The 27071-nt window shown below is 49.9% G+C and overlaps 1 long non-coding RNA gene across 1 annotated transcript; it reads right to left on the bottom strand.

The window, feature by feature from the left end:
- Positions 1 to 678: 678 nt before the first annotated feature.
- LOC114808189 lies at positions 679 to 9409 on the bottom strand. Its single transcript, XR_003756047.1, has 3 exons — positions 8829 to 9409; positions 5562 to 5637; positions 679 to 721 (listed from the first exon to the last, which is right to left on the bottom strand). It is a non-coding gene; the product is annotated as an uncharacterized LOC114808189 (long non-coding RNA).
- Positions 9410 to 27071: the final 17662 nt, after the last annotated feature.

Consider the following 27071-nt stretch of genomic DNA (forward strand, 5'->3'; position numbering starts at 1 on the left):
TGCAGATACCGTGTCGGCTGTACCTTACTGAGGCCTGAGAGTGGTACTCTCAGGTAGCACTTATTCGACAGGGGCATGCGGTTTGCATTCCAGAAGACCTCTTGTGCCCGCAAGAGAAAGTTGGGGGAAAACCACAGTGGATGTTTAACTCATTGAGATGTGGAAGCCGGCCTGTCGCTAAGATGATAACTGGCTTTACTTGACCGTGTTTCAGCCTCCTCATTCGTTTCAGCTCCTCTACCATGGCCCCAAGCCTGTTTATCTCCTCTGCGTCTGTTCACGGGGTATTTCTGCTCAGGGGAACGGCAGTGCCAATAAATTCCACTGTTTTATTAAGTTAATTGGTTTGCTAGAATTTGTTGGTCTGTTATGGTGGCTCGGGCCCAATGCGTCTTACTTGTCATGATCACACGCCAGCTTTGTAAGAAAATTGGCTGGGACTTATTCAGAGTTATTCAGCTGTTAGGCAGTGATATTCTTTGTCCCTAATGCAAGCAAGAAATGTAATCCCAGCCCAAAGGGGTTACTCGATAGAAATTAGGCCGAGACCAAAGAAATCAATACTGCTCCCCTGCATCCCCCTCCAAAAAGGAAATATTAATAACAATCATAATTGTCGTATCGGTTAAGCACTTACTATGCGCGAATCCCGGCTCTGCCACCTGTCTGCTGTGTGACCTTGGGCAAGTCGCATCACTTCTCTGGGCTTCGGTTACCTCACCTGTAAAATGGGGATCGAGACCGTGAGCCCCTCACGCGACAGGGACCGTCTCCAACCTGATTTGCTCGTATCCACCCCAGGGCTTAGTACGGTGCCTGGCACATATAGTAAGTGCTTGACAAATACCATTTTATTATTATTTATTATTATTACTAAGCAACGGGGTAGCGACGAGGTAATCAGATCCGACGCAGTCCCTCTTCTACACGGGGCTCCCAGTCTAAGCGGGGAAGGAGAATGGGAATTTAATCCCCATTTAACGGATGAGGAAGCTGAGGTACGGAGAGAAGTTAAGTGACTTGCCCAAGGGCAGACTCCAGGCAAGTGAGATTAGAACCCGGATCCCCTGACTCCCAGGTCCGGGCTGCTTCTAGTAGCGTCGGACCCAACACGACAGTGAAGATGGTAAGCGGAGGCTGGTCCGGAGACAATCTTCTCAGCTGCCATTAAGATCATTAATATCACCATCATCGTCACCATCAGATATTTATTGATTCCCCAGAGGGTTCGTAGCACTGAACTCTGTGTCAGAGCACTGACATAGATTAGGCACGGTCCCCAAGAAGGACAGTCTCATGGGGAGAGAAAATAAACACAGACCCCAGATAAATATGTACATAGATTTCGCAGACTCGATATTTAAATAACAACTCCATCTCTCTGTTGGTAAAGGAGAACAAGGTCACTGTCTAGATCAGCACGAACAGCACGGATCGACTCTCGGGAGGTTCCCAAAAGGCTGTGAGAGCTGTGATCCTGCTCCGGCCATCCGTAACCCACGGTCGTCAATGCGGGATCAGTTCTTGGCCTCTCCAAGTTCCCCTCCAAGACATCAGTGCCACAGCAATGTCTCCTCCTCAATCAATCAGTGATATTGAGCGCTTACTGCGTGTGCGGAGCACTGTAGTAAGTGCTTGGGAGAGCGCGTCGGTAGGCACAATCTGGTCCACAAGGCGTAAAAGCGGGGGAGACGTTAAGATTAAGATAAATTACAGATCGGGGAAATGGCAGATATATACGTAAGTGCTGTGGGGCTGGAGGTGGGAGTCAGAATATCCAATGCTTAAGAAGTACAGACCCCACCGCACAGGCGACTCAGAAGGGCGGGTGGACAGGGGAAATCAGGGCTTAGGCGGGGAAGGCCTCTTGGAGGAGATGTGATTTTAGGAGGGCTTTGAAGGTGGGAAGGGGGGTGAACTGTCGGATAGGCGGGGGAGGGAGTTCCAGGTCAGAGGGAGGATCCAGGCAAGGGGTCGGTGGTGAGATATACGAGACTGAGGTACAGTGAGGAGAGAAGCAGTGAGTCCTAGCGGATACAGGACGGGCCTGGGGGTCAGAAGAACCTGACACTCGTCTGCTACTTGACCTTGGACAAGTCACTTCACTTCTCTGGGCTTCAGCCACCTCATCTGGAAAATGGGGATTAATACCGTGAGCCCCCCGTGGGACAACCTGATGACCTTGTATCCACCCCAGAGCTTAGTACGGTGCCTGGCACAAAGTAAGCACTTAATAAATACCATTAAAAAAAAAAAAGAGCGAGTATATTGGTGTTAAAGGAAAGAAATGTGAGGGCTGGGTTGCAGTAGATCAGCAAGGTAAGGTAGGAAGGGGAGAGCCGATTTAATGTCTTAAAGCCGAAGATAAGGAGTTTCTCTTTGATGCGGAGGTGGATGGGCAACCACTCGAGGTTTCCGAGGATTGGCTAGACGTGGACTGGACCTTTTTGTCGAAAAATGATCCAGGCAGCAGATTGAAGTATGGACTAGAGTGGGGAGAGACCGGAGGTGGGGAGGTCTGCGAGAAGGATCAGGAGATCTGTCATCAGAGACTGGGATTCACGAGGGCCCCGCAGCAAATATCGTGAAAATCCCGAAGCTCCGTAGAGAATGGCAGAGGTGGAACGGTAAATCTCTAGCTTTCTACTTCAGCGGTTCCCCAAACTTTCCCTTGGTGTTCCCCCTGTTTTTATGGTATTTGTTAAGCGTTTACGATGTGCTAAGCACTGGGGTAGGTACAGAGTAATCAGGTTTGACGCGGGTCAGTGTCCCCAGTGGGGCTCACAGTCTTAATCCCCATTTTACAGATGAGGTAACTGAGGCCCAGAGAAGTGCAGTAAGTTGCCCAAGGTCACACAGCAGACAGGTGGCTTAGCGGAGAAGCAGCGTGGCACAGTGGAAAGAGCCCGGGCTTGGGAGTCGGAGGACGCGGGTTCTAATCCTGGCTCCGCCACTTGTCTGCTGTGTGACCTTGGGCAAGTCACTCCACTTCTCTTTGCCTCGGTTACCTCATCTGCAAAATGGGGATTAAAAAATGTGAGCCCCACGTGGGACAACCCGATTACCTTGTATCTACCCCAGCGCTTAACACATAGTAAGTGCTTAAGAAATACTATCATTCTTATTATTAAGTGGCAGATCTGGGATTAGAACCCGGGTCCTTCCGACTCCCAGGCCCACGCTCTATCCACTGGGCCACACTGCTTCTCCAAACTTGGTTAAGCACCGCAAAGTCCAGTAAGCGCTCAATAAATACGACTGATTGAATGAATGGCTCTTATAGGTGAGGTAACCGAGGCCCAGAGAAGCGAAGCGACTTGCCCCAGGTCACACAGCAGACAGAGGGTGGGGCCGGAATTAGAAACCGGATCTCTTTTCTTCCCTCATCCAAGATGGTGGCGTCTGCAGCAGGGCTGTGTGAGGGCTGTCGAAGACAGCGGGGGCTCTGCCAGGGGCCGGAGGTGAGGCAACCCCACCAGAGCCAGGCACGGAGGGGAAGGGTCGCCGACCCCAATCAGACGCCCTCCCGCCTGAGGGGGGACTAGGACCCGCCAGAAGGAAGATTCGCTGAGCCCTCCGGCCCTTCCCCCTCACGTCGGAGGCCCAAGGTCGCGCCGGAGAGAAAGGCCACGACCACCCCAGCGCCCACTCCGCAAGCCACGGGCCAAAAAAACCGAGGCACGGGGAGGGCTCCTGCCATCCGTCGCCCCCAAGCCCCTCCCTCCACTGAGGATCGCCGAGGAGGGAAGGAACACGGAGGCCTGGGATGATATCAATAATAATAATAACGATGACATTCGTTCAGCACTTACTACGTGCTAGGTACTGTACCCGGCGCTGAGGTGAGTACAAGCAAATCGGGTTGGACGCGGTCCCTGTCCCGAGTGGGGCTCCCAGTCTCAATCCCCATTTTGTAGATGAGGTAACCGAGGGACAGACAAGTGAAGTGACTTGCACAAGGTCACACAGCAGACGTGGCCAGGCAGGGATTAGAACCCACGACCTTCGGTCGCCCTCTGCACGTGGGTGCCTGAGGACTAAGCAAAGAGGAGGGGTGTCGTCTCCCCAGCCCCGCCCACCGGAGGCCCCGGGCTGCCCCGAGGGAAAAGACCCCTGCCCCCCCGCACCGAGGACACCGGCATCCTCATTCCCCTCTCCCTCCATCCGGGCACCCGAAGATCCGGGACTACACGGGGCAGGAATCGCCAGTCCCCTACCCCACGACCTTTACCCTTCAGCTCACCGGGACCCCGACACCCCCCGACTCTGCGTCAACAGTCACCCATCGACAACTATTCTCTTGATTGGCTAATCGGAGCTCAGATCTTACGGATTCCCCCCAAGCTGGGAGCTGCTGAGCCAACCCCTACTAGAGGAATCTGCGGCTCGGGACTTTCTTTCTCTCATGGCCTAGCCACACCGTGTGCCTCGGTTCCCCTCCCTCTGATCTCCCCGCCCCTGTTCTCCCTGAAACCCAGCACCGCTCCTCATCCCCCTCCCCAAAGGCTGGCCCTCCTCAGTGCCCTCCCATCCAACCCCTTGCCAACCCTTGTGCGGACCCCACCCCTCTCCCCTGCCCCATCCCCGTCATCCTTTCCCAGCCCCGCCCCTCATCTCCCTCCTCCCGCCCCGGCCAGTTCACCCCCCATTCGATCTCTTCTTACCCCCTTGCACCATCCCTACCCCACAGCCTCAACCAAATGTGGCCTGTGGAAACCCCGGCTCCATCGTGGAGAAGCTTCCCTTCGTTACTGACCTGGTCCTTCAAATAGCTTTCGGCTAAGCTCCTCGTGGGCCGGGAACGTGTCTACCAACTCTGTTGTGTCGGACACTCCCAGGTGCTTAGTACAGTGTTCTGCACTCCGTAAGCGCTCAATAAATACCACCGATGGATCGGTCTCAAATGTCTGGGCGCTTCAGGACAAAAATGAGCAAACCACTTTCACCTGAAATACCCAGTCGATTGAGGGAAAGGAATATTTGGAGGGCCCGAACCGAAGAAAAAAACTAAATATAGGCAGACTCCAGGTTAGGACTACTCCACAATATGTAAAACCCAGGGATACAGTCTTCGTTTTTTGCTGATCTACCCCGGCATATGTAAGCTCTGCTGAAGGTATGTCAATTCCCCTCCTCTCCTCACACCATCCCATCCGCCCCTGTTCCCGGTGGCGTCGCCGACCCTTGGCTCGCCCTTCTTGCTGAATTGTATCTCACGGTATTTTGCTTCTTTCTTTCTTCTGTGCTTCTAACCTCGGGGATTGTCCCAGGACATCGCCCCCGGCCCTCCCCCCCCCCATTTTCCTCTCTCTAGTTTGCAGTCTTTTCCCCTCCCAAATCCTGCTACAATCTGTCCCTGCCTCCACCCCGCGCCTTCGGCAAGGATGGAGGAGAAATGTCAGGGCGGAGGAGGGGGAGGGGCAGTGGAGGTGGCTACCATGGAGACCACGAAGGTTAGACTTAAAGGTGAAAAAATTAAAATACAGTACAGTTCGGTACACAGGGAACACGAGTGAAACAGGGTAGGGTGGGGAGGGAGTGGGGAGGGAAAGGCTACTCACTTACTCCCGAGGCAGATCCTCAGTAGCGTACGTTGTGAGGAACTCAGAGGAAGAGAGGTGTCCACAGGGAGTTAACCTGTTACGAGACACCAAGAAGGTAGTTGTTTAACCCAAGTTGGACAAACTCATCCCTAAAGTTAAGAAACCATTGTCCCACTAAGCAGAACAAGCTTCCATTTCTACGGCCTCACAGAAAGACTCGGAATCATATTTCAACTTCTATCGTACTTTTCGACTGCCATCAGCATCGTCTTCAAACTTGCTATCTTTCAGCTCTCAGGTTCCATTTCTTGCCAAGTCTACCTGTTTCCCTACACGACAATTCGCCCATCTGTCCCTTCCTCTCCACCCAACTAGCTACCACCCTGGGCCGAGCTCCGATTAGACCGTGGCTAGGCCCTTTATTATTAATAGTAATAATAATAATAATAACGGTATCTGTTAAGCACTTACTATTTACCAAGCACTGTTCTAAGCACTGGACTAGATACAGGGTAATCAGGTTGTCCCGCGTGGGGTTCACGGTCCTAATCTGCATTTTCCAGATGAGGGAACCGAGGCACAGAGAAGCTGAGCGACCTGCCCAAGGTCACGTAGCAGACAAGTGGCAGAGTCGGCATGAGAACCCATGTCCTCTGACTCCCAAGCCCGTGCTCTTTCCACGAAGCCACGCTGCGTCTCAGTTTAATGATTCGATGACTCCGAATTCAGTGACTCCGTCTCCTCTCTGGTCTCCCTGCCTCCAGCTTCTCCTCCCTCCGATCTATACTCCACATGGCTGCCCTCATCATCTTCCTGGGTTGTAACGCATCTCTCTACTCCTCAAAAACCTCTATTGGCTTCCCAATTCTGTCCGCATCAAGCTCTGACTTCCCAAGATCAGCCTCAAGACTCTCTGCCAATTCTCCTCCCCTTACATATCTGTTCTCCTCACCTGCGACCCCCCAGCGTGTCCGCTTTGTCCTTCCCTCTGCTATCCTTCTAACTACACTTCGCGTTTGACTCTCCTACCTCTATCCCCTCAGTCACACTGTTCCCCAGCCTGAGAGACATATTCCAAATCTTCCTAAAGTTCCACCTCCTCAAACATGCCTTCCCCAGCTCATAGTGACCCATTACCTGTCTCTGGCGCTTATTCGTCTATTGATACCCATCCTCAGTTCTTGTGTCCGTATGCATATTTAACAGTACACTCAATTACCGATTCTGATTCTCCTATCTGTAAATATTTTAAGGTCTATGCCTGTGCTTGCCATTAGATTGCACGCTTTTTGTGGGCAGGGAACATCAATCGATCAATCAATGGTATTTGCTGAGTGCTTACCGTGTGCAGAGCGCTGTACTAAGTGGCTGGGAGAGGACGATACACTAGAACTGATAAGCACGATCCTGGCTCAAAAGGTCCTTACAGTCTAGAGAAGGAGGGGGTGCTCAATAAATCCCATTTTTTGAACTCCTACCAAGAGACTTCTATGCTTTGAATTACTTTAGCAAAGATTAAACAGTACTGCAGTGATGTTTAGCGGTACAGAATGAAGGCCGTAAGGGAAGGTAATATTATTTTTCCAGAGGTTTTGGAATGAAACCTAATTTCTTCGGAGCCGGACGCTCCCGGCTATTGGACACAACATGGCAATGAAGACATAAGTGGAGACGATCCTGGAGAAAATTTTCTCAGCTGCCATTAAGATCATTAATATCACCATCATCATCACCATCAAATGTTTATTGATTCCTCACAGGGTTCGCAGCATTGAACTTTGGGCCAGACCCCTGACAGAGTTAGATTAGGCAGGGTCCCCAAGAATGACAAGGGGAGATAAGATAGATAAACACAGACCGGAGATAAATATGTACATAGATTTTGTAGACTAGATATTTATACAATATAATCTACCTCTCTACTTAGAAAAAGAGAACAAGGTCACCATCTGGATCACCACAAAGAGCGCTGATTGATTCTCTGGAAGTTCCCAAAAGGTGACTGACTGCGAAAGCTATGATCCCTCTCCTGCTGCATAACACTGAACCCCGCAGTTGTCCTTGTGGGATTGGTTCCTGGCCTCCCCGGGTTACCCACTGGTGCCATCACCGCCCAGCGCCCAAGGAAAAATGTGCCTTATGACAGACCATGTTTTCCAGAAGCATAACCTTATTGTACGATGAGGTATTCGGGGACTTTATAGCTGTATCTCTGTTATGGCCTAGGTGCACGGGTCCTGTCCGTATGACACTAAAAACATTTTCCTGAGCAACAAACCCCTCTCATATCATGAGTGACAACTTTTCATTTCGAGCGTGAGAGTGAGAAGGGGGAGGGATTTTAGTGGGAGATGGGGGACTGGGTCCAAAGAGCTAGAAAGCCACCGTTTGGGGTCTTTTCGGATCGGAAACTCTCAGGTCGTGTCAGAGATCTGGGATGAGAAATTCTGGGAGTCCAGCTCAAAGAGCTGTGGAGGCAACCGTCGCCCTGGCCCCAGTTGCTCTCGGTACATCAATCCACATTTATCGAATGCTTACTGTGTGCAGAACGCTGAACAAAACACTTGGGAGAGCACGATATAACAGAGTTGGTCGACAGGGTCCCTGCCCGCAAGGAGCTTTCGGTCTAGAGGGAGGAATTCGGTCCCATTGGTAGCCTGCCAACAAGAGTGAAAGCCAAAGAAGGACTGACAGGAGAGAACTGAAATTTGGCCCCAGAATCCTTGTGGGAATCAGAAGGAAATCTGGGCAAAACAGCACAGGGCCCATGGATGGGCTCCTGGGACCAACCCCAGCTTGCCCTCCCTCTCTATCTCTCTGTAACACTTGTCTACCGATTCCCTGTTTCTTCAGCTTGGAACTCGACCTGGGGGCTCCAGATCCTTCCTCTCATTAAATATCAGACCTGCAAATTCCTGCCAAGAGGGTCCCTTTATAAATCCGGCGTGACGTGGTTAACATTATTATCATCTTCTTACTTGCATAGGGGACGTGCTTGCCGGGGACCGATGCGGGCGTGCGGGGCATCGTGCCGGGAGATCATCCCTTCAGAGGGCCAGCCATTTGGGATGGGAGAACACACATTTCATTAAACCTGTGGCTCCAGAGCCACAGCAGTCAAAACCCAATATATCAACATACGCATACACATGTGGGGAAAAGTTGTATTCCCCTTTTTGCCTCTTTCTGGCCTCGTTCTTTATCGTATAGGGCAAATCTCAGAACTCGCAAGCACAGATCACTATTTGGCTCTCTACTTTAACAGCTCAGGAGTGTTCTACTTACGTGATCCTTGCCTGAGCCTTGCAGTTTACATGGCCTCAGGTGACCACAACTTTGGTCTCCAGGAAAACGGCCCTGTTTTTCAGCCACAGGCTTGAGTCTTCAATGTCTACATCTGGACATCCGTAGCGTATTCTTCTTGGAGATCATTTTTCTAAATCTTGTACTGCACACAGCTGCCCGCTCCTTAAATGCTCCATTCCTTTCCACACAAGCGGAAACTCCAGATCGCCGGTTCTAAGGCACTCAATCGGATCTCTACCCTCTCTTCTCCCACTACACCCCAGCTCATACTCTTTGTTCCTCTCAAGCCAGTCTACTCACTAAGCTTTGTTCTTCTCTCCCCTGGGCCTGGAACTCTTTCCCACTTAATAACCGACAGATCGCTTCTCTCCCAGTCTTCAGCGCCCTTCTGAAATCACATCTCCAGGACGCCTTTCCCGATTGCTAATCTCCCTACCTTAGTCTCCCTGTGATTCCCACTTCAGCCCTGCCACATCACCTAAGCACTTAAGCACTCACAACCCCCGTTGTATTTATTTACTCATGTACCCGTGCAGCAGCGCACGGGAGAGAGTGGAGGGCAGAGATTCGCTTACTGTGCGGAAGGAGGCAATGGTCAACCGCTTCTGGATTTTTACCAAGTAAACTCTGGATACCAGAGTGATTGCAGATGGAAGTGGGGCATTCTGGGAGACATGCGTCTATGGTGTCACTATGGGTCGGACACGACTCGACGACATTAAGACAACAGGTCCTCCTCTCCGTAGTTCATTTTAAATCCTTGACTCCCCTGCTAGTCTGTCCGTTCCTTGAGGGCAGGGATCGTGTCTTCTCGATCTTTTATGCTCTCCCAAGTGCTTCGTTCAGTGCGCTGCAAAGAGTAGGTGCTCAGTAAATGCTCTTCATTGACTTAGCGATCTGAGATAATGCTGTTACTTCACCGCAGTAACCTTAACCTTGCTGCTACTGGATTTCTTTCTATTCTGGCCTCTTCATCTGAAAGCAGAAATACTGTGCGTTCCTTATCACGTGTATTCCTTGCAAGACAGCTTAGGGGAGAGATACAGCCTTATCAGGAAGCTGGTTTTTGCCTGCCCTCTACTGAGGTCTGTCAGGCCAAGTCAACTCCGATCTTTCTCTTCTCCTGTGAAACGGAATCAAGCCATAGATAAAGGTAGACGACACACGGTCACCTATCGGAGCTATCACGCGGTCAGTCAGTCAATGGTATTTATCGAGCGATTACTGTGTTATTCCAACGCTTTGATTCAGAGCTTCTGGAAAACCATGTGGCCACTTTGAAATACCCAAGGCAAACTGGAACTCGAAGCCACTGATAACTTGCAGCTTGGAGTTGAGCCTATATGAGTCTCTTTGAGGGCGTTATGAACTGCTTTCTGGGCTTTTGTGGTGCCTACCCAGAGAAGTTATCGTCCATCAAAATAAGACTGGCCTTTTGATGGCTCCCGGTCCTATAGAGCGGCCCCTTCGTGGGACCCCATGATGTTGAGACTTTCTTCATTCCCGTGATTGGCAGGTTAAACAGCACATTCCCTCAGCCAAGAGTCTCTATCGGTTGAGCGGCTTAGAGTGGATTCCATCTCCAGCGTTCTTGGTAGTTATTATTAGGCTCATAATTGCTTTTGGAGTGTCTACTGGGGAACGGCATCAAGCTAGGTTTTCTTTTCATTGCCCTTTGCCATTAAACACATCTGGTAACAGCCCATGGCATCGAGCCTTCCTCACCATCACCATCTCCTAGGTTAGGAAACAGACTAGAGAGAGGAGTCCCTTGCCAGAGAGATCCAGCAGTAGGGCCAAGATCATTATAGTCAGCTGTATTTATAGTGCTCCCACTGTGTGCCAACCACTATAACAGGCGCCTGGGAGCGTAGACACACGTAGCCCATGGGGAGCTTATGGTTCCCGGACGCCGAGACTACACTCGGGCCAAAGAGCTAGACGGATTCTCTGTTCCAGTCAGCTGGGCTCTGCCAGTGAAGTTAATGGCAGCATCCCTGTATAGTGAGGAGCAGTTCTCTCCTCCACGCGCCATACCAAAGTGCACTTGGTGTCCCTCACCTGCACATGGAGGCTGGAGAACAGGGCTCCTAGTTTCACTACGAAAATCCGGGACTGGGGCAGACAGATGAGGCTTATGAAGGTCCACGTGACTGGGACTGGAATCTTCTCCAGCCGTCTTGACTAGCAGACCAAACCAACCCGGCCCATCCCTCGAATATCCATGACGCGTTTCTCCCTGGGTCGCTTCGCTTGGACAGGCAATCTCCAAATTCACCATCCACATCTGCAACCAATAATTGTGCAGCTGGATTCGTCCAGCTGCTCCTTTGACTCACCCTGCTGGGACACAGACGATGGAGGAGGAAGGGGTGAGTGACCACAGGAAATGAAGGAAGCTCTCTGCGAGTAGATCTCCACTCCAGCCACTGACGCGGTCCTGGGAACGGCCGCAGACACCTCTCCTCCGGCTGCCGGGCCAAAGGTTATTCACGGGGCTCACATCAAGCCAACATGCACTCTGGAGTTGATCACGGCATTCTTCCGATCATTCCTGACGGCTGGCACCTGCATGCCTCTCATTTATTTGGTGCTTTACCTCCCCTTCCCCCCCGCAAAAGTCTCTTCGTGAAATTCTGGGAAAAGAGCTGGCACAGTTTTCCTTAGTAACCTTTCTTGAAAACACTCACATAGCTTACCCTTCAGACACGGGATGCAGCTGTGTCACCTTCACCGGTTAATCTGCAGAATGAACCAGGGAGGATGAAATCTGCTCTAAAGGCTGTTGGATTTAAACAGACAGAAGTGTTTGTTGGAAAGAGCCAATAGGCTAATAGCCTCTGTTTATTCAGCTGAGGCTTTCGTGCATCATCATTCAAGTACCATATAAATAACTTACCAAGAAGTGCTTGAGGCAAACTCATGAAGCAACAGATGCTATAAATAAAAGTAAATGCTAAAGGGTCTTCAAGAACTCAAGCTCTTTAAAAAGATCCGTGTCCTGGTTGTCTACGGGCTAGCACATCGCTCAAGGGCCTCGTTCAGTTCTCGAATCTTTTTATTCATTCAATCGTATTTAATGAGTGCTTACTCTGTGCAGAGCACTGTCGCCCTAGGCTCCCTTAGGGTCCTGGCTATTTCTTGGGCGTCCTCCTTTTTTTTTTTTTTTTGCCTATTTCCCCTCATGTCCCACGCGTCATACTTCCTTACATATATACAGTGAGTATTGAAAAGTTCACTCGGGAGGACATGCAAAGGACTGCGGACTTCTTTGTCAGTTCATACTGTTGAACTGATTCTTTAATCAGTCCTCTGAAGCCTCCACCCAACCAAACGTCGTTATTGAAAAAACGGGCTGAAAATCCACTGAATCCTGCTACCTAGGCAGCACACCGTCAAACAGTAACCCTATTTGGCACAGAAGTAGGAAAAGGAAGATAAGCCTGTCCTCTGGGAGGCCGGTATAGGAGCGTGACTCGAATCTGGCAATCATTTCTGGTCCAAACTGAAGGTCTACAGAGCGGTCATAGGGTTCAGTCTACAAGGAAGCGAGAGTTGTGCTTATTGGAGCCATCCCGCTGGACTCCTTGTCCCTTGAAGTCCAGTATTTCGCATAAAATGTCCAGGAAGGAGATCCACTAATCTACTGGAATTGAAATGAGCTTGTCATGTTACAACTCTCTTAGCTGGACATTAGCCGAAAATGAATGGCAGCAGGATATGCAGGCAGCTGCTCTCTGATGAGATGAAGCAGAGCAACTGCAAGCAGGAGCAGTAGGAGAAAGGACATACTGAAGTACAGTCGTGGAAACGACAGTATAGACAGGCCAACCTAGCACGTAGGAGTCAGAGAGGAGCCCGGTTGGCCTGGGGATTGAAGAGAGAGAGAGCCACAAACAGTAATAGGTCAAGAAAACAGTGACTGTAGGAGTGAACCAAAGGACAATCTTTAAATGTATACATTCGGTGTGGTAGAGCCTGGTGATGATGATGATGGTATTTATTAAGCGCTTACTATGTACCAAGCACTGTTCTAAACCCTGGGGTAGACACAAGGTAATCAGGTTGTCCCACGTGGGGTTTACAGTCTTCATCCCCATTTTACAGATGAGGTAACTGAGGCACAGAGAAGTGAAGCGACTTGCCCACAGTCACACAGCTGAGAGGTGGCGGAGCCGGGATTAGAACCCATGACCTCTGACTCCCAAACCCAGGCTCTTTCCACTAAGCCAAGCTGGTCATCACATATAGATTTTTTAGCCCCACCAGCACGCTGCACGCATGGATAACTTCAGTAGGGTAATGAAATCACTTACACACGCCCGCCCCCCACCACACACACATACTAAGCCCTAAACCGTATTCTCCAAAACTGTCAAGGGAACAGTCAGCTGTAAAATGGAGAGGAAAAGTTAGAGAGCCACTCAGTGACTTATTGAAAATCACATCACAGGAAAGCAGCTGAAAAAGGGAAAGAGCCCATTATTTTCAGTTTGGTGCTCTGAGGGCCTGGTCACTCTCAGAGAAGAAAAAAAAAGGGGGACAGCAGAGATCCAGCCAGAAGGGCCTCCCTCCTTTAGCGAGAGCCCCTAGAAGCCACAGAAACCCTTGCCAGCTTCCAGAAGGATCTCCCACGAAAGCAGTTTATGGACCAAGGGGCCCCACAGCCCACGACTTTATCGTTCAATATGTGGCACCGCGCGGCTGTTAACGCAGAAGCAATTTTCTGCAGATGTTCCTGGTATCCTTTGGCACGGTGCATTTTCAGGGGCAAGCAGCCAGAAGGAGGGTGCCATTATTCATGGCAACGAATTAGAATGGCTGTCTCATCCAAAATCCTTCCAACCGTATGATTTTTTTTTCAGTGTTAGTAAAATAGAAACCTTCAAGGCAACCCACAAGTGAGAATAAATCACAATACAAGGCCAGGGGTGCCTGAGTGGTATTCGAATCAGCTTTTCCCACCTTATATAATGACACATATCCTTGTTCAATTATATGATTCATCAAATCCACTCTAGCAGCAGAGTACATGGACAAACAGGGAAAAAATAATCCTTGGCAATTAACTGTCTTTTAAAGGGGAACAAGGACCTGATACTCCGTCAAGATTTCTGTGGTTCAAGGAGATTAACCAGCATATTTCTGTCCCTTGATCTATTTCACTGAGCCTTTTCTTGAGAAAAAGTGCCATACATTTTGTGATTCATATCCATACCTCCTGCCACGTAATCACATGTTTCATGCTACCCTACCTCCTACATACCATGACTTGTTTTTTTCCTTCGATATTTGAGCTTTCTTGCCTCTCTTTCATGAGCCCCATGCCCTTTTAAAAGGAGCAGGCTGACAGACAATCACTTTGATGTTACACTGCCTTTTTTAAAACATTCTGCACTAACATGCCTTTAAAAATGTACTCGGCACCATTAAAGGGACCAAAAGGCACTACTAAAGGCTACCAGAGAATCCCAGGCAAGGCTAGCTCTTCTCACCACCCATCCTTTTCCTTAGTGCTCAATTCCAAGGAACACCACAAATTCCTTTCAGTTTGTTCAGGGCTTGGGCCGTTCTTCCAAGGAGTCTAGAAACAATGGATTGTGTTCTTGGCTAGCTACCTGCCCCAGCTGGTGAGGGCAGTGGTCTGGCCACAGGCTAATCTTCCTCCCCCACGCATCCCCTTCTGCCCGCACAAGATTTCATCTCCTCAGAGGAACTGGAGGGAAGAATCCCCAGTAGCTGAAGGCAGCCTTGTCTCTCCCCACTGAGAGGGTGCCGGGAGAAGGGGAAAGCTCCGTCTGTCTCACTAGGCTACATCTCCTCCAAGAGACCTGCCCCGATTACACCCTCTTTTCCCCCGCTTCCTCTCCCTTCTGCATTGTCTATGCACTGGATCTGGGCCTTTTGGGCACTTGGTATTCGCCCCACCCTCGGCCCCACAGCACTTACGTAGATACCTATAAAGTCTTCATTTATATTAATGTCTGTCTCCTTTTCTAGACCGTAGGCTCGCTGTGGGCGGGGAGCATGTCTACCAACTCTGCTGTACTGTACTCTCCCGAGTGCTTAGTACAGCACTCTGCACACAGTAAGCACTCAATAAATGCCACTGGCTGACTAGGCTATCACTTTTCTTCTTTACAATGGTGGCCAAGTTTGGTGGCTGGGCAAGAGACTGGCCCCTGAAGTGCTCCCAACGGCTCTAATAGTAAGTGCGCAAGAAATGTCATAACTGTTATCATTATTATTAGTAGTAGTAGTGGGAGAAGTAGAGCGATGGGCGTGGGTGTCGATACGGGGCGGAGAAATAATTTTGCCGGGCAGAGGAGAGAGCAGAGTTAAAGCAGGCAAGGAGAAACTTGAAGTGGACGAGGTCAGCCTGCTATTTCGATTTCCACCAGGAGCTCTCTGAGGCTCGAGCACAAGAGCGAAGGAGGCGGGCCGTGCAGGTGATCCAGGACTGTGGATTAGTGGTACGAGATCGACGAAGGATTAGGGGAGCAAGTGAGTTGAGGGTGGCGTTGGGAGCGTCGATTTGGTCATCGAGGGAAGGTAGTTTGGGATTGGAGGCTAAGGGGGGGCAAGATGAGTTGAGAAAATTGGATGAAGTCAAAAGATTGGTGGTCTCTGTGGGGGCATAGTACAGATTTACGGGAGGAGGTGTGAGGGAGAGGAGGCAAGTGAGGAGGCTGTGGTCAGATAGAGGGATTTCGGAGTTGGTGAGGGTAGAGATCCCCTCTCAGGATCGCACCTGGAGAGTTTCCAGTAGTCTACCAGTCTCGGCTACGGGAGGGAGAGCCAAGCAGAGGCCTATCCGTTCCATCCCTGGCTCGGGCAGTGCCTAGCGAGTGGAAGGCCATCGGCTACGTGGCAAAACTCACCCGAGCTGGGCAGCAGCGGCATGGGAGAGAGTCGAGGGCGGAGACTCAAGCTGACCGCGCAGGAGGCGGCAATGGTAAACCACTTTCGGATTTTTACCAAGAAAACTCTATGGATGCGCTACCGAAACGATTGCAGGTGGCAGCGGGGCATTCTGGGTGAGATGTGTCCATGGAGTCGCCATGGGTCGGAGACGATGCGACAGCATAAGACAAGCAGCAATATTAGCGATGATAGTAGAATGCCAAAACTCACCCGGCAAGCTGCAGCCTACGTCCGTTTTTCGGACTAAGCATTGTAGCTTAATCCAAGTCTACCGGATCGTGGCAGGGTATATGTGCCATGGATAAGACTGAGACTAGTCTCTCCCCGGCCCCTCGCATACGATGCGGAGAATAAGAGCTGAAAAGAAATTAGCAACCCTGAGAGAAATGTAATGGGTCTGGCCTCCCCTGTTTATTCTGGGAGAGTGGTGCAACGCTTGAGTATATTTGCTCAGGAAGCAGAAAGAAGGAGTGGGGCTAGCGGGAGGGGGAAAGGAAAGTGATGGAGATCAGTCGGCCAAAGTGCACTTTTGGGCTCGTTGCAGGTGGTGAAAATATTTACGGGCTCAGAGAAGGACAGTTTTGATCCTTTCTATGAGACCGAGACGCACTTGGAAGGCCGGAACATTAGCTCCAGTTTGCCAGGCGGGTGAAAGCTTTAGATTCCCTCTATCCCTCTTTTCATAAATACCACAGTATAATCCCACAGGCCCTGGCTATCCATGTTTTCCTAAACGGTATTTGTTAAGTGCTTACTATGTGCCAGAACTGTACTGAGCGCTGGGGTAGAGATGAGATCATCGGGTCGGACACAGTTCACGCTCCACATGGGGCTCACAGACTTAATCCCCATTTTGCAGATGAGGGCACGTGAGCTCCCTTCTCAAACCGATGTCTCCTGCTCAACTTTGAGCAGCAGCAGCTCGTAGCCTGGGCCTGCTGCACCACCAGACCAGCGGGTAGAGCCCGGGCCTGGGAGTCGGAAGGTTCTAATCCCGGCTCTGCCACTCGTCTGCTGTGTGACCTTGGGCGAGTCACTTAACTTCTCCGTGCCTCCGTTACCTCATCTGCAAAATGGGGATTGAGACCGGGAGCCCCATTTGGGGCAGGGGACTGGCACACAGTAAGCACTATTTGCTTGTATCCTCCCCAGCGCTTAGTACGCTTAGTACCTGGCACATGGTAAGTACTTAACAAACACAACAATTATTATCACTATTCACCCCCTTGTCCATGCCACCCACCCCAATGTGGATCGTGGCGAAAGCCACGGTGGCTACTGTGGCTTGTGATTGTTAGTCTCTGAGCAGAGAGGAACCTGAAACTTGGCTCTTGTAGCCACAGTACCCTAATACTTTTTTGGACTTTTTTTTTTTTTGTATCTGTCACTATCATGTTGATTTGGGGGGTTTATAATTTGATCTTTCCCTCATTAGCCAGTCCCTTCCCCCACCACCCCATTTATCCTGAGATCATGAGCCTCTGGAGGGCCAGAAAGCAAGTCTAATTCTCATCTGAGCAATTTTTTTTTTCCAGCACTTAGTTACAGTGTGTTGCATGCAGGAGGTATTTAAGAAATACTGGTGCTATTACTATAGAATCTGAGCATGTGGGGGCTTTCTCTCAGGGCTGCAGGTTGAGCGAGTGTATTCATGACCCTCATCATTCCCTTATGATCTTGTGTTTTCTTTCCAGAGTCTTTAATTCCCTACTCTGAAAAACAAAGAAATTCAACAACAAAACAAGATCCTCGCCTCCAGAACCACGTTAACAAAGCCGACATACCCTCCGAGCAGCTATTTTCCAGAAAACACTCTTCTCTGTTTCCAGAAACACTCTTCTTTATTTCTTCTCACCCCTCACACCCGGGCCTTCTAAGTGGAAACCAAGGAAATCCTGAATGTCATTGAAGTAGATTATCCCATTTGGTTGCCCGAGTGCATTCAACATCATCCAATTCTGATTTGCCCAGCTTGAATCTTACCTGCAATTTCTATTTTCTGGGAGAAATGCCAAACCCTGAGCAGGAGGGAATCCGATCATTCTGGCCGATTCCATAAACTACAAGGCAAATCACATTATTTTTTGTTCAAATCGACTCCAGTTAGTTGCATTCCCCCGAAATGAAGCTCAAAAGGCCGACTGGGTTAAAACCTGCTCCTTCCACAACCCGTGGCTGGGAATTCACCTAATGGAGTGCTGCGGATTTTGCAGAGGAGTGCAACTGTAAACCATGAATCTGTGGAGGCATTGGTGGTCAGCGTTTAAATTCCTCAGCACTGCTGTCCACCTGGCATGAAAACATTTAACGATCATGAGAGCACCGATTTCCCAAAGACCGTGGGCTCACTTTGCATGCAGTCAAGCAGAAAACGCCCTCTGTGACCCCTCTTTTCAGAATTCTCCCCTGCAGGCAGGTCGGAGCCTACGACGATGCGGGGGAGGGAGAATGCCGGGCCAGGAAGCCGTTGGCTAAGAGACCTCAGCGGGACTGTTGCCCCAGGGAAAGGACTGTAACTTCCTCTGGTGAAAGAGATGAGCGGCACTGACCAACGGAAGGGCGATTCTTTGCAGCTACAGTACCGCGCTCTGCCTGCCTCCTAGGAGTCCCGTCCCCTCTCTGCTCAGAAAATTCAGCAGAGAGAGAACTTCTATATATAGAATCCACGGGGTTCTAACGTAGCTTGCAAAGCAGAGCAGAGCGGGATTCTCTGTCACAGTGTAATGGCATGATATCGCATTATCAGGTCATAACATCATGATGTCGCAGGCACACGCTATTATGGCGAGCCCAACCCTGCCTCCTCCATTCTCAATCAATCCATCCTATTTATGGAGTATCTACCGAGTGCAAAGCACTGTCCTAGGCTCGCCTCGCCATCCCCCCGACCCTCCACCCCACAGATGGCTGTAGTTCGGGTCAGGCTTCTTGCTAGGAGACGGTTAGGAGGAATCGGGCCGTCGATCAGAAATCAGAAACTCCAAACCTGGACGGGAAGTAGCTGAGAAGGCACCTCAGACATCCCACCGAGTCCGGGAAGCTTTCCCAGATTCCCTTTTCTTCTCCCCAGGGCACGGTCTCCCTACGATCAACTCAACATTTTCGCACCAACCTTAGCACTTTGACACTCACTACTTCCCATGACACTTCCGTCCAGTCCATTTTACCTATTCTATCTGAGCACTGCTTCCTCCTGTTCGCAGATTATTTTTAAATCTGCCTCCCTGGCTAAATTATAAGACCCTTGAGGGTAGGGAATGGGCCAGCTTCTATCGTGCTCTCCCAAACGCTCAGTTCAGTGGTCTGCCCTCAGTAAGTGCTCAGTAAATGCCCTCGATTGACTGAGGCAGAGCAGGACCTCCCTCAGTTCCAGCAGACCTAAGCTAGTTGTGGGAAGGGAATGTGTCTGTTTAGTGTTGGATTGTACTCTCCCAAGCCCTTAACACAGTGCTCTACACAGGGTAAGCGCTCAATCAATACGACTGACTGACTGACTGATTAGGCCACAGCCCTCCCACGATACCTACAAGCCACCGGGGAAAAAGCTGGCTCTGTCTGACACCTTGACAATCCGACGCATCCTTGCAAGATGCCCAAACAGGTTACGATCTCTTCACCGCAAGCTAAGATTTGGGGATTAAGAAGCCTTGCCTCAATTTTCAAGAAAAGAAATGCCTTCTGAAAAAGACTCGAAGATCCTGCGAGAGAGGTGGTGAGAGGGAGTTGGTCTGCTACCCAGTACTTAGTGAGGCAAAGAGAAGGCTGCCGTTCAACCGAATTTGGATACGCTCTTCGTTGAAGTTGAAAAACCACTTCCACGGTCGATAGAACAAACCCATACTTCTGCAGTCTCCTGCAGAGATTCGTCATCGTACTACAGCTTCTCATCTCCTTGTAGGCAGGGAACGTGTCTACCAACTCTGTTATATCGTACTCTCCCAAGCGTTTAGCACGGTGCTCTGCACGCAGTAAGCGCTCAATAGATAACACTGATTGACTGTTGTGTTGATAAGATGCTACGTTAATCCAAGCACTTCTCCTATCCCGCCCTGATTACTGTATCAGCCTCCTTGCCGACCTCCCTGCCTGCTGTCTCTCCTCACTGCAGTCCATACTTCCTTCTGCTGCCCAGACTATTTTTCTCCACAAACGTTCAAGCCATGTTTCCCCCCTCCTCACGATCCTCCAGCGGTTGCCCATCCACCTCCATCCGCGTCATACAGAAACTCCTTACCGTCGGCTTTAAAGCAGTCAATCGCCCCCCCCCCCCCCCACCTCACCTCGCAACTCTCCTATTACAACCTAGCCCTCACATTTCTCTCCTCTAATGCCAACCTTCTAACTCTACCTCAATCTCGTCTATTCGTTCAATCGTATCCGTCGAGTGCCTACGGTACGCAAAGCACCGTACTAAGCGCTTGGGAGAGTACGCTACAACAGTCTCAATGCCGACCCCCGCCTGTGTCGCGCTTCCGGCCCGGAATGCCCTCCCTCTTCGTATCCAAAAGACTCGCCCCACTTTCAAAGCCTTACTGAAGGCACATCTCCTCCAAGAGGTCTTTCCTGACTAAGCCCTCCTTTCCTCTTCTACTCCCTTCTGTGCTGCCTTGACTTGCTCCCTTTATTGAACCGCCCTTCCAGCCCCACAGCACTTAAGTACATTTCTGGCATATTATTTATTTATAGTAATGTCTGTCTCCCCCTCTAGACAGTAAGCACACTGTAGGCGGGGAATGTGCCTGTTGTTATATCGTACTCTCCCAAGTGCTTAGTAGAGTGCTCTGCACACAATAAGCATTCATTAAATACCATTGACTGATTAGCGTATAAGATTCTCGAGGGCAGGGATTGAATCTTTTATGCTTATTGTACTCTTCCAATTTCTTAATACAATGCTCTGCTCCTAGTAGGAGCTTCAGAATATTATTGATTGATGACTGATTGGAAAAGCAAGATTTAGGAGCTCCACCTCTCATTGGCATTATTAAATTACCAAACTCCTCCTTTGGTAATGGCAGTGGGCTATTGGATAGTCCCTGGCACAGTTATTGTTTAGGAGGAAAGTCAGAGCCGAATTTGGAAACGAAAACAGTGAGGAAGAGGACATGAAACTGTGAGCGGATGGGCTTTGTAAAAATGAATCAATGGTATTTCTTGAGCGTTTACTATTTGCAGAGCACTAAAGAGAATTAGTGGACACATTCCCTGCCGGTAACGAGCTTGCAGACTTAGAGGGGGATAGAGACATTAATATAAACACATAATTTATAATATAATTTAAAGATATGCAAGAGCTCCATTTTACAGTTGAGGTAGAGAGAAGTGAACCCAAATGGCACAGCAGACAGGTTGGTAGCGCTGGGATTAGAACCCAGGTCATCTGCCTCCCTGGCTCATGCTCTATCCAAGTAGGCCACACGGCTCCTTGAGGAAATGTCAGCGCTGGCACTAAAGAGAATTGGAGAGGCTCGATAGCCGGGCAGGCAACAAAAGGAGGGATGCAGGAGAGCACACTTCTGGGCTGGGAAAAGATAAAGTGAAAAGAGGAGGGACTGTAAAGAACCGCCTGCTCCTGCTCTCCTCTGCCTCAGCCAGATTTGGACTCAGAAGACAACGACTTTGAAGCCTAAGGGACAAAGACCGTGGTTTTTGAATCCCGCAATTCTTTTTCTTCCCGAAACTTCTAGAACTCTGGCAAATAAATCACGGGAATTGGAATGGTGTTCTTTTGCCCTGATGTGTTCAGGGACAATCTATTGAATCCGTCTCGGTAGTGAAAACCTGGCCAATGTGATTAATGGGAAACTCTCTGGTAGAAAACTGGGAACAGATTGGAAAGTAGCGTTGTTCTATTGTGACTGTAGGGAACAACTATGAATATTCATTTAGTGCTCATTCAGGGATCTCCCGTGGAAAGATCTTTCGGAAACTGATGGAAATCGGCAAGAAAGGATTTTATTAAATCCCAAGCACAGCCATCTCTTAACCCCAGAAACTTTAGAATGCTCATCATGGCGAGGAATAAGCTTCCGATGACGTCTAAGCTAGTCATTTAAATATTCTCTCTGCGCGGGACAGGAATATACCCAGATCAGGACCGGAGAGCTGACCATCTTGCTGCGGTTCCAAAGCCCCATTACCCTCTGGCTGTTGGCCCACGCGACCCAGATGTCCAAATCTCTTGAGTTGACCTATCGATAGGTTTCCTAACTAGACAGCCGAAGGATGGCTAGGTCAAGAGGCCAGCCGTGAAAGTTCACGTCGAGGGCCTAGATAAAATGAGAATCAGGCAGTGGAAATAGGGAGAAATGTACTCTTTTTTACCTCTACCATCTACACTCGCCGTATTTGGTTTTCATGGAATTCTGGGTTTGGGGGGAACTAAGAACAAAAGACCTTGAGAAATGCCATGCTAGGTCAGAACAATGGTCAAATCTGGCACTCTAGACTGTAAGCTTGTTGTGGGCAAGGGAACCAGTCTACCGACTCTGTTTTACTGTACTGTATGTGTGTACACAGTAAGCGCCCAACAAATTCGATCGATCGATCCAGTTTCTGTCCCTGACAGCAGTAACAGAATGTTTGGGGGAACCATACGCTAGATGCCCCCCCAGACAACCATCCTTGTGGTTAGGGATCGGCCAACTAACAGCCCTCCGCATCCCGATTTTTCCTTCTAGTAACCCATTACGGTGAGTCCATCTGTGAATTTATCCAAATCCCTTGTGAACCTGCTACCCAATTCCCTGTGATAGTGGATCTGTACGTTTAGCAGCCGCTGTGTGAAGCGATTCCTTCAGTGCCCATAACCCTCAAGCTTCAAATCAATCGACTGATTAATGGTCTTCACTGAGTGCTTACTGAGTGCAGAGCACTGTACTGAGCACTTGGGAGAGTACAATACAATAAAGTTAGACGCATTCCTTGCCCACAGTGAGCTCACAATTTAGAGACGACTTCAAAGGGTGCCCCCTAGACCGTAGGCCCGTTGTGGGCAGGGGTTGTCTCTCTTTATGGCTGGATTGTACTTTCCAAGCGCTTAGTACAGTGCTCCGCACAGAGAAAGCGCTCAATAAATATGATTAAATGAATGCCCCCTCATCCTGGTGGGGCGGGTTTGGATGGATGATAATTTCGTGATCACCCTGTCCTTGTCCTTCATGGTTCTGTAGACTTTAATCCTGTCCTCTTGTTGACGATATTTTTCTAGACTTTGAGTGTATTGACTATATGGCCATGTGAGAGGTTACCTACCCACCCCGGAGGCAGCCCTCCTGCTAAGTGTAAACACTGAACTTTTGCCCCTGATAAATCTGGGCCAAGTTTTTCACACTGAAGAGAAGTTTAGAGAAAGAGTGATTTTTGAAAGCAGTCGGTCTGTCCAGTTAAATCGCCTCTCAAAGGCTCCGATTCTGTGATTCGCATTCATTCATTCATTCGATAGTATTTATTGAGCGCTTACTATGTGCAGAGCACTGTACTAAGCGCTTGGAATGTACAAATCGGTAACAGATACAGTCCCTGCCCTTTGACGGGTTTGCAGTCTAATCGGGGGAGACAGACAGACAAGAACAATAGCAAAAAATAGAATCAAGGGGATGAACATCTCATTAAAACAATTGCAAATAAATAGAATCAAGGCGATGTAAATAGAATGTAAGGTGATTCGCATCACCATTATTTGTCGACTATTTGTCCGCTATTTTACCATTCTTTGACTCTTTCCCGTCAGCAGGTACGTGGAGGGGTAGGTTAGCGGGGGGCTACTGGCCCTGAGTTGACTATCTTGGGCTAGACCTGAAAAAACAGGGAGTTGCCATGGAGAGTCCTGATTTTGAAAGTGCAGTTTTCAAGTCCTTAATCCCCAAATTCGTTTTGTAATCATTCATTTAGGAAAATGCTCAATCTCAGTAACGGACGAGACCAGGTCTGTGCTGGTCACTCACCAGAGGAGGGGAGTATGTACCCGTAGGGTATCCGGTGTCGTTTAAAAATGGCTTGTACTAAGAACAATAAATAACCCAACTTCTGTTTCTCAGGCACAGAATTATTCTGGGGATTTGAGACCATGGATGCTGCACGGCTGCAATGTGGCCTAGTGGATAGAGCACGGGCCTGGGAGTCAAAAGGACCTGGGTTCTAATCCCCGCTCTACCACTTGTCTGCTGTGTGACCTTCACTTTACTTCTCTGAGCCTCAGTTCCCTCATCTGTAAAATGGGGCTTATTATTATTGTTATTATTGTATTTGTTAAGCGCTTACTAGGTGCCAAGCACTGTTCTAAGCACTGGGGTAGATACAAGGTAATCAGGTTGTTCCACGTGGGGCTCACAGTCTTAATCCCCATTTTACAGACGAAGTAACTGAGGCACAGAGAAGTTAAGCGGTTGGCCCAAGGTCGCAGAGCAGACAAGTGGCAGAGCCGGGAATAGAACCCACGACCTCCGACTCTTAAACCCGTGCTCTTTCCACTGAGCCACGCCGCCTCTCTGATGCAGACTGTGAGCCCCATGTGGGACGGGGACTGTGTCCAACCCAATTTGCTCGTATCCTCCCCAGCGCTTAGTAGGGTGTCTGACACATAGTAAGCGCTTAAGAAATACCACGATTATTATTATTACCGATCCGTTAACAGAAATGGCTTTCTATTCTATACCGGGGGCATTTTTCTTCTTTTGGTTGACTCTCATTAAGCGGCATTTCCTGCCTTTCGCTTCACGTAATCGCACCGGGGCTCCTCTGCGCTTTTGTTCAACTTTTTCTAGAGGTGAGCCAGAGAAGGAAAATTTGAAACCGGTGGCAGTTTGTAATAAGGGAGTCTCTGGGTTAAAATCAAAAAAATCCCTGGAGGCAAATGGGTGATTTCATGGCGTTCGGGTTACATGGAAGTCTGTGGGGCACGGGGTCAGTTTCAATTGTGCTCCACAAGGTTGGAGACTTTGCAGCGTGGCTCAGTGGAAAGAGCCCGGGCTCGGGAGTCGGAGGTCATGGGTTCGAATCCTGGCCCTGCCACTTGTCAGCTGTGTGACTGTGGGCCAGTCACTTCACTTCTCTGTGCCTCAGTTACCTCATCTGTAAAATGGGGATTAACTGTGAGCCTCACGTGGGACAACCCATTTACCCTGTATCTCCCCCAGCGCTTAGAACAGTGCTCCGCACATAGTAAGCGCTTAACAAATACCAACATTATTTTTTTCTCGAGGCCAAAATAACCTCTAGGAACAATTCTGCAGCCTGCCAGGTGACCTCCGAATCTGCAGTCATTTATGACATGACAGAAAGCTTGCGTTATACCGATATATACATTTTTAATGCCATCTGTTAAGTGCTTGCTGTGCGCCAGGCACCGTTCTAAGCACTGGGGTGGACACAAGCTAATCAGATTAGACACGGTCCCTGTCCCCCATGGGGCTCCCAGTCTTAATCCCCATTTTACAGATGAGGTAACGGAGGCACGGAGAAGTGAAGTGACTTGCCCAAGGCCACAGAGCAGACAAGTGGTGGAGCAGGGATTAGAACCCAGGTCCTTCTGACTCCCAGGCCTGCGCTCTATCCACTAGGCCACCCTGCTTCTCGTTATCATTCAGTACATGTTATATTTGCCAAGTGCCTAGCAAGTCTACGGTTTTTCAGATCATGGCTTGAAGGAATATGCAAATTGATCTGAATTACCGCCGCAAATGTGCCCTAATCCCAACAATTTGCATTGATCACCACCTCCACCCTCAGCCCCCTCAGCACAATGGACGTGAAACTCACGTTCCTGAGGTCTCTTATTCCTGTCACCAGCTGGTGACTCCCTCCCCCCTCCAACAGTAACCCCGGGTGAGCAACCTAAGAGTTCATGCTTGGGAACAGCAGCTGGACCTGAGACCGACAGAATTTCTAGCCTCGAAAACTGATTTCCAGTCAAGGAAAGTGACTCGTCAGCCGGGGACCCATCATCCCTAAGAAAAGGGTGAGACTGAGAAAGGGGAGAGACCTTATCAGAAATGGGGGGTGGGTGAGGGGGTGAACCTCCCAGTTGGCAAGAAGAGACCAGAGCCTGAAATCAAGATGCACTGAGGGCACTGAACACTTGCAAAGCCATCCTCAACCCAAGCGTTGTACTTCAGGCTGTAATCTCGCTGCGGGCCGGGGACACGTCTAGACTCTGCGATGATGTACTCTCCCATGCGCTTAGTACGGTGCTCTGCACGCAGTGAGCGCTCGATAAATACAACCGATTGTGCAAGTAAAGAGCCCATCCTTCCAACTCACACCCATAGGTTTCTCCGCTCGTGGCTCAGACGTCACCGCTGGCTCCTATTGGCTCACTGAGAGCTGGCTCAGGCCAGGCAAATCCCGATGGTCTCCATCTGGCCCGCCAAATCCGGGGGCAAGATTCTCCAGGCAAAAGAAAAGAACATTTCAGGACCCCATTTATCAGCCCTTCTTCCATAAGCTACAGCCAGTCACTGCCTCATGCACTCTCTCTGCTGAAATAGTCATTTAATCGTATTTATTGAGCGCTTACTGTGTGCAGAGCACTGTACTAAGTGCTTGGGAGAGTGCAACGATAAACGGACACATTCCCCGCCCACAACAACCTTACAGTCTAGAGCCGGGGAGACGGGCATCAACACAAATAAATAAATCACAGGAGGGGCTTAATCTGGGAAAGCCTCTGGGAGGAGACGTGCCTTCAATAAGGCTTTGGAATGGGGGGAGAGTGACAGTCGGATTTGAGGAGGGAAGGCGCCCCGGGCCAGGGGCAGGATGTGGGCGAGGGGTCGGCGGCGAGATAGGCGAGATCGAGGCACGGCGAGAAGGTTAGCATGAGAGAAGCGAAGTGTGCGGGTTGGGTTGTAGAAGGAGAGTAGCGAGACGAGGTAGGAGGGGGAAGGCTGATGCAAACATCAGAAGCGTCGCCGGACCCACGATTCATACCCTTCCACAGCTAGGATCCGAGAGAGCAGAGTCGGATGGGAGAAACCAAAGGGTTGGTCCCCTCTGAATCCACTGGGTTCGCACTGGAACCGATCCAGTCCTGGGTCCTCCAAAGGCCCCTGGGCGACTGGAGTGATTCCAGGCCCTGCCAGGATGGCCTAGATCTGAAAGGATCCTGGGACTGGCGGGTCCGGAACCGAGCAGTCTCCTTAGGGCCCTTGGGATCGGGGGCCTCCTAGGGGAGCCTCAAGGCAAGCGGGTTTCAAACGCAACCCGAGAGAACTGGAGGGCCAATTCTCTCTCCCTGGGATACAACCCCTCCACTGCCAGTTAGCTGCTCAGCTCTCCTGGCAGAAATCCAGCTCCCGG

The sequence above is a fragment of the Ornithorhynchus anatinus genome, chromosome X5, assembly GCF_004115215.2.
Source record: "Ornithorhynchus anatinus isolate Pmale09 chromosome X5, mOrnAna1.pri.v4, whole genome shotgun sequence".
NCBI classification, from domain to species: Eukaryota; Metazoa; Chordata; class Mammalia; order Monotremata; family Ornithorhynchidae; genus Ornithorhynchus; species Ornithorhynchus anatinus.